At 33.8% G+C, this 7,198-nt stretch overlaps 1 long non-coding RNA gene across 1 annotated transcript; it reads left to right on the top strand.

The window, feature by feature from the left end:
* The first annotated feature begins 416 nt into the window (after positions 1-416).
* On the top strand, positions 417-1,649 carry LOC133790062 (uncharacterized). Its single transcript, XR_009873870.1, has 4 exons — positions 417-571; positions 664-695; positions 777-818; positions 1,332-1,649. It is a non-coding gene; the product is annotated as an uncharacterized LOC133790062 (long non-coding RNA).
* Positions 1,650-7,198: the final 5,549 nt, after the last annotated feature.

Consider the following 7,198-nt stretch of genomic DNA (forward strand, 5'->3'; position numbering starts at 1 on the left):
ATATGCTAAAAAAGTGCAAATACGTGTTTGATATATCAACGTATGCCGATATATCGCAGCTATAGGGGTCGATATATCACCTACGGGAGATACAGAAAACATGTCGACTTCGAACGAACGAAAGCACGAAGGCTTGGGGCATAGGTAGGGGCGATATATCACCTAGGGATGGCGATATATCGGCTCCTGGAGCCATTTTTGAAAGATTTGTAGTACCGAGCTAGAAACAACCCTTAACCACTTGGACTTGCTCTTGAACGATTTTGACCAAATTCTGGGCATTTGTTGAACGAAAATTCAAATCTTTTTCATTTTATATTCATTTATCTATTCATTCTAAAAGGGGTTAGTTTCACTCCTTGAACTCTATAAATAGGACCTAGTACTCATCCATTTCACTCATCATTCAAGCTTTGTTCAGAGCCTCCAAGCTCCTAAGGTTACTATAGAGAGAAACACTTGGGTGTTGGGTTAAAAGCATTTCCAATCTAAGCTTTTCTAAACACTTGGGATGTAAGATAGAATGTTATTTCGGTATTGAGGTGTAGATCAAAGTCATAGTTCATCCAAGGTATTCTTATCCTTAAGTTTAGTTCTTTATGGTTCTTTAGTTTTTTTTTATTTTCTTTCAGATCCTAATTCCTTGTTATGATTCTTGGTTAGGTGTTTAAGTTCTTTGAAACTTAAGGTTTTTGGTAAGTTTCCTTCTTGATGGTTTAGTTCTCTTTTTCATCTCATTTCCTTTAGAAACTCATGGCTTTTACTGTTGTTTTTAGGAGTGTTCCAATCTTGTTTTTGTCTCCATATCCCGGTTTTTGGTAAGGAAAATAGGTTAGATTATATGTGTTTATATGTTTATGTTATGGTATGTTTTATATGTTATGATATGATATGTGATATGATATATGTTGTAGTTCTTGGGCATATGACTTGGTTAGATAGCAAGCCCCAAGAATTTATGTTGTAGTCGCTTGGACATATGACTGGCTTAGATAGTAAGCCCCAAGAATTTTTTTTATTTTCGCGGTTTAGAGTTATGATTTACTCTACCTCGATTAGTAGACAGATGACCTAGATGTGTTATCATATACTATAGTTGTGATCTAACGTACCTCGATTAATTAGTAGACTGAGGACCTAGATGGTTTTATCACATACCATGTTAATGAGTTAATGGCCATTAATATTGTAGTCCTATATGATATACACTTTTATAGTCATATGTTTTATAGTATATGCTTTATGATATAGTCTTATGTTTTATGATTTATGACATGTATGTTTTTAGTAGATTTTCCTTGCTGGACATTAGTCTCATTCCTTTTTTTTAGATGGTGCAGGAAAATGAGCATGGAAGGCGAGAAGGATTCGTGGCAACTTGGCATGTGTGTTGAGGAGGAATAGATTTAATGGATTGCTGGAAGATCAAGAATGATGTTGTTTTTAAGTCTTTTGATTTATGTTTTTATGTATTTCTGCACTTAGTATTTTAACACAATTTATTTAATGTTTATGTTTATGTTTTATAATAATGGGGTCCCATACCATATTTTGTATTTGACACAATATTTTGGGTTTTGAACAAAGTTATGTTATTTCTTAAATATGTATTCAAATTAGTAGTTATGTTTAGTAGTTTTTAATGTTCCGAACTCTAGAATTAGTGAGGCATTACATCTCTACCATGATAGCAGATTACAATTGCAAATTATATTCTTATTGGGACATATAAATCTCTACAATAAGCAAACTTCCTACTTCTTTGTGGCACATTAAACAAATTGTAGGCATTAAACACTTAATCCCTAAGCTACACATATGGGTACTCTCATCCAATACAAATTTATGATTATTTGACTAAAGCATATTTATCCGTCACTTTTCAAATGTTAGGTTAAAATCATATAAATCATGCAATTGGTGGCCAATCAATCACAAACATTAAACACAAATCAAATAATTCACGTTATTGATAGGAACTTCATGAGGTTCAAGAAGAATCCATAAAACTTTGTTTAGGCATCACTACAACAGAAATTCAAAGAAGAAGAGAACAAAAACCATGAGAAATATTAGGTCTTCAATCCCTTCCTAATATTATAAACCATCACGGGAGAAAAAAAAATCAACCATATTTTCAGCACACTAAATTATCCAGAATTTCCCAAAAACGTACAAAAGGGTTGTCGTAACTACAATAAAATCTCACATGTCAAAAAAATTGTGTTATGACTTATCCACATGTGTGAAACTGGAGTGTGTCGTACTGGTACAATAAAAATTGGGTCATGTCCTATTTTAGCAAGTCGGTCCCCTAAACTTTTTTTTATTTCAAATTACTCCCTAAAGTAATAGAAAAATGGTTAATTAACAATGAGGGACTAACGGTGCTAAGAAAATCAAAGTTGGAGGATCAGTTTGCCAAAACGTGTATAGTTTAAGAGCCTACGATGCAAATAAGCCTTCCGTAAAAGATAATTCATAGACTAGCCAAATTTCAATTTCTTGCTACTAAATAAGAGTTAGGAAATTGAAAGTCTTCCTTTGCCAATGCAATTGATTTCGTAAAAGATAAGCCATAGACTTGCCAAACTTTAATTTTCACACTACTAAGTAATAGGTAAAAAATAAAAAAATAAACTTCATTTGAAACACATTTAATTTCGTAAAAGATAATTCATAGACTCAACCAATTTTTATTTTTACGCTACTAAATCATAGATAGCAAATGAAAAGTTTTCGTTTGCAACAATTGATTTCATAAAAGATATATAACTCATAGGCTTGCCAAATTTTAATTTTCACCACACTAGTCTTTTTATTTTTTATTTTTTGGGTTCCCCACACTAGCTAGTTTTAGTTATATAAGTAATTTGAAATGTCGTGGAATGAAAGTCTTGGAAAAGATCTAATCTCAACAAATCACAATTATAGAGTGATTTAAAAAATGATTTTTTGGAATTTTAAAGGGTGTTACTTAAAAAATTATTTTTTGTTTTAAAACCTAAAAAGTGTTTTCTAAAAAAAATAAAAAAAATATGTATGTTTGACATTGTTTTTAGGAAACAATTTTTAAAAATAAAGTTACATAAATAAGAAATTTTAAAAACAACAAAAAGTTGTTTTCAAATTTTTTTTGTCATTTTTTTTCTTCAAAAATAACATTTTTAATTATTATTACCTCACATCACTTTCTTTCTCCTCACTTTCTTTAACATCACTTTTTCTTTCATCACTTTTGATCTCCTTATATCCTCTTTCATCACTTATTTCTCTCATTACTTTCTATTTCGTCATGTTCTTTCTCCTCATTTTCTCTCACTTTTTTTTTTCTTGCATCAATTTCTCTCTGCTCAATTTTTCTTTCTCAAAATTTTTATCTCTTTATTTTTCATTAATTTTTCTTTCACATTATTTTATATAATTATTTATTACAAACTTTTAAAAGAGTTTTCTCTTTATAAATATATTTATTTAAGATTTTTTTTTTAAATAAAATTAAAAAATTCGTTTTAGAAAACATTAACTAAACACCTGTTGATTTTTTAAATGCAAAAACTGTTTTATGTTTTCATTTCTAAAAACACATTTTTGAAAGCAAAAAATAGAAAAAAAATGTCAAAACATACCCTTATTTTCGCACAGTTATTTCATGGTTGCATAAGTGACAATATTTTATATTGAGCAAATATATATGACTTTCATGGTCACTCCGTCCAATATTTTTACATTGAACGACCCTTGTTGTCACTTTTATTATTCAAATATTATTCGTCTTTCCTGTCAATAATATGATATACTTATTAAGGTAAATTTAAAATTGAGTTTATACTGGCTTGGATACTATGTTTTGTTTAACTATTTATTTGGACCTTGTATTTTAACAAATAGGTTTATACTATTTTGGACGCTGGGTTTATACAATTTTGGATGATGGGTTTATATTCAATTTTTTATTTGTCAAAATCGAATTTAGAGATCTATTTAAATAATTTTACAAAAAAAAATTGTATAAAAAATAATTTTTCAAGATGTAGGACCCTAATAGGTAATGAGACAAAAAACAAGTTCAAAAATTATAATTTTTTGAAAAATGATCATCTTACGACATTTCCCATGTAATAGATTTTGCAAAATTTTAGTTAGAGACCTTTTCCCGGCCACGTTCGCCAACGTGGATGGACAACTTTTGCTCACACAAAAGAGTCTCGACAAAAGCTATATTTCTAGTAGTGATTCAAAGAGGGATGTCTTGGCCGTTGGCATGGTGGTTGACGATGCTCTTTGGTTGTTGGCAGCGATGAAGGAGAGAAGGGAAGAATGAAATTGGAAAAAAGAAATAGAGAAGAACAAGGAAGGATTAAAGTTTTGGGTCTGACTACGGGTGTTGTGACCCTTCGGAAACATTTATTGAATATTATTGCTGAAACACCCTAGTTTTGGAAAGTATCACAATCTAATCCTTTTTATATCCTAGAGCGTTCAATTTGACCCAATTTTAAAAAAAAAAAGAAAACTATGCCACTAAATTATAACATAGTTATCATTAAAATATGGGATTTTATACTTATAACTACATCCACTACTACCAATATAATTATTTTGCAACTAAATTGTTTAATGACAAATTATAAATGTATAAACTTGTTTGTAACCAACATTAGTTTAGTAGGAAAATTCCTTAGGATCTTGTTATAGTCTGATTTTGAGAAAAATCACTTTGCTTGAATGGTAAGCTCGGGTTCAGATATCATCATTGGTAACGATATTGACATTATACATTATATCACCTTTGCCCGGAAAGCAAAAGATAAACTCGAAGACTTAATCACTATGTTAAGCTTGAACAAGAAGTATCTCATCTTGGAATAAGAGAATCAGATCGGAGAGCTAAATGACATCTTAGCTAGGATGAGAAATGTACCAGCTTGAGAAGCACTAAAGTGAAACGTTTGAGTAGCGTCAGGAAACAATATTCAAGTGAACTGTTCCCATTTTCAAGGGAATGGTTTAGATATTTTTACTATTGATTGATTTATTTGTAATTTAAATTCAAATAAATATATTTATGTAACTCCCCCCTAAAATCATGGATAGAGTATTTGTAACCAGGTCTATAAATACCTGAATGGTGGACATTTATTTTTCATGCATAAATACTGTACTAAAGTTCTGTGAAATTACTTTTAGGTTTAACGCAAATCATATGAATAAAAATTACTTGTGGACTAAGTAGATTTAACTATTGAACTACGTAAAAATTCTTGATTGTCTATGTTTTTCTTGAACAATCGTTTATGCTTAATTGCTCTTTTATTTTAGTTGATGAAAAAATGTGTCAACAGTTTGGTGCTTTCAATGAGGGCATTAAGAAATCCGCATTACCTCCCTAAATTTCCCTATTCATCATCGCGATGACTGCCCCCATCGGAAACATCCCTGGATGTGGAAGTGAACACCCACTACCTATAATTTCTAAATAAACAAGCTGACGGTTGAAGAACATTCCAGGCTAACAAACATCCTATGAATGACGAATGAACTCCGAAGAGGGGAGTGCTTCCACGACTCCACGAGATCCCGGGCAGAGTTCAAGACAGCCTCATCAAGATTATGATGATCGGACAAGGTATGTCCCCCTAGTGGATATAGAAAATCAATGACTACGGAAAAGGCTGGCTGAAGCAGCAATCCCTTTGAATGAGGAGATGGAAAACTTCAACAAACCCCGGAAGAGCTAGAGGACGACCCCGAGGGAGTATTGCGACTCGAATGGCCGAGTAGAGAGCTCCCTAGGCCTATACAGGAGGAACCACAACAATCCCTGAAGTTAACCAGCCAAGAGTCTCATCTCGAAATCCCTCGCGGGTAAACAACAACAAGGCAAGGGAAGTGCCCGTAGACATCGAGGAATAACCGAGCTACTCAAAGAGAAAATTGAAGCAATAACCAGAAACTTGTGAGGCCTTCTCGTAACAATGAGAGAGCGCCACTGTCTCCAATTCGACATCCTCCATTGTCGATAAGACACCCATCACCAGCTTGGTACATCTGAAAAAATGTCCAGGGAGAAATACGAGCAAGTGAGGAAATACCACAAGGGCCAGCTCGGAGTGCAAGGAGTGTCAGTGTAGAAAGGAACCCCCGACCTGGGTCGGGACAAAGGAATGGTCAAGGAGCTCTATCAGGAGCTAACCAAAGGACCAGAAAGATGAGGCAGCCCCAACAAACAGGAAGTCATATGTTTAGGTCTCGAGCCACAGGAATAAGAATACATGTTGACAACCCACCTTGGAACAACGCCCAAAAATAAAAAACAACAGCAGCGAACTGTTAGTTTTGCTGAGGATAGTTACCGAACAAACAACCAAGATGTAAGCAAGTTGGTGAGTGTTTATAACATCGAGCCAAGATATTATAACCACTACCCAAATGATGGTTCTGACCTTCGAGACCATCTAAACAAAAATCGGGGGCAGTTTAATTAGCCAAACCCAAACTTGAGGGAGCACTTAAATTCCCAGTGAGGAGAGCCTATACCACCAGAATATGGAAATAATTATAACCCTATACTGCAACAAAGAGTTGGAGTTCCATTGAACAATAACCAACTCCTTAGGGTACAGGTTCCCGAGGAGCAGTTCAGGCTCTTGCAAGAAGGAAAAAATAAAGAGAAAACCTACGACTCAGATGAGTAGCTAGGATCTTTTACTCTACATATTTTGAGCAAATCTTTCCCTCATAGGTTTAAAATACCGTACGTGGCACCTTATGATAGCAGTACAGATCTAGGAAGCTATATAAGTACTTTTAGTACCGTGATGAGAACGAGCAATATGGGGCTACCCTCACATGGATAACAAAGAGCTGGTTTGACAAGTTCTGTAGACACTTAATCTTGTCATGGGAACAATTATCTAAGGACTTTAAAAGGATATTATGTGCTGCACGAGCTGTGATTTGGATGACAGTAGCCACTTTATGGCTATTCGAGCTAGAATTATGCCAGGAAGTGCCCTTTGGGATGTCTTGCAAAGGAAACCCCCTCGAACGATAATATAATTTATAGAATGAGCCCAAACATTTATTAACATAGAGGAGGTCAGGTCATCCTTACAGTTGACTGCCCCGAACCCCATAACTACGACAAGTCTAAATGTGACCACAGTCGCAAGCTCATCTGCTCCAGCAGTCATAC

Source organism: Humulus lupulus, chromosome 7 (genome assembly GCF_963169125.1).
Source record: "Humulus lupulus chromosome 7, drHumLupu1.1, whole genome shotgun sequence".
Classification (NCBI taxonomy): domain Eukaryota; kingdom Viridiplantae; phylum Streptophyta; class Magnoliopsida; order Rosales; family Cannabaceae; genus Humulus; species Humulus lupulus.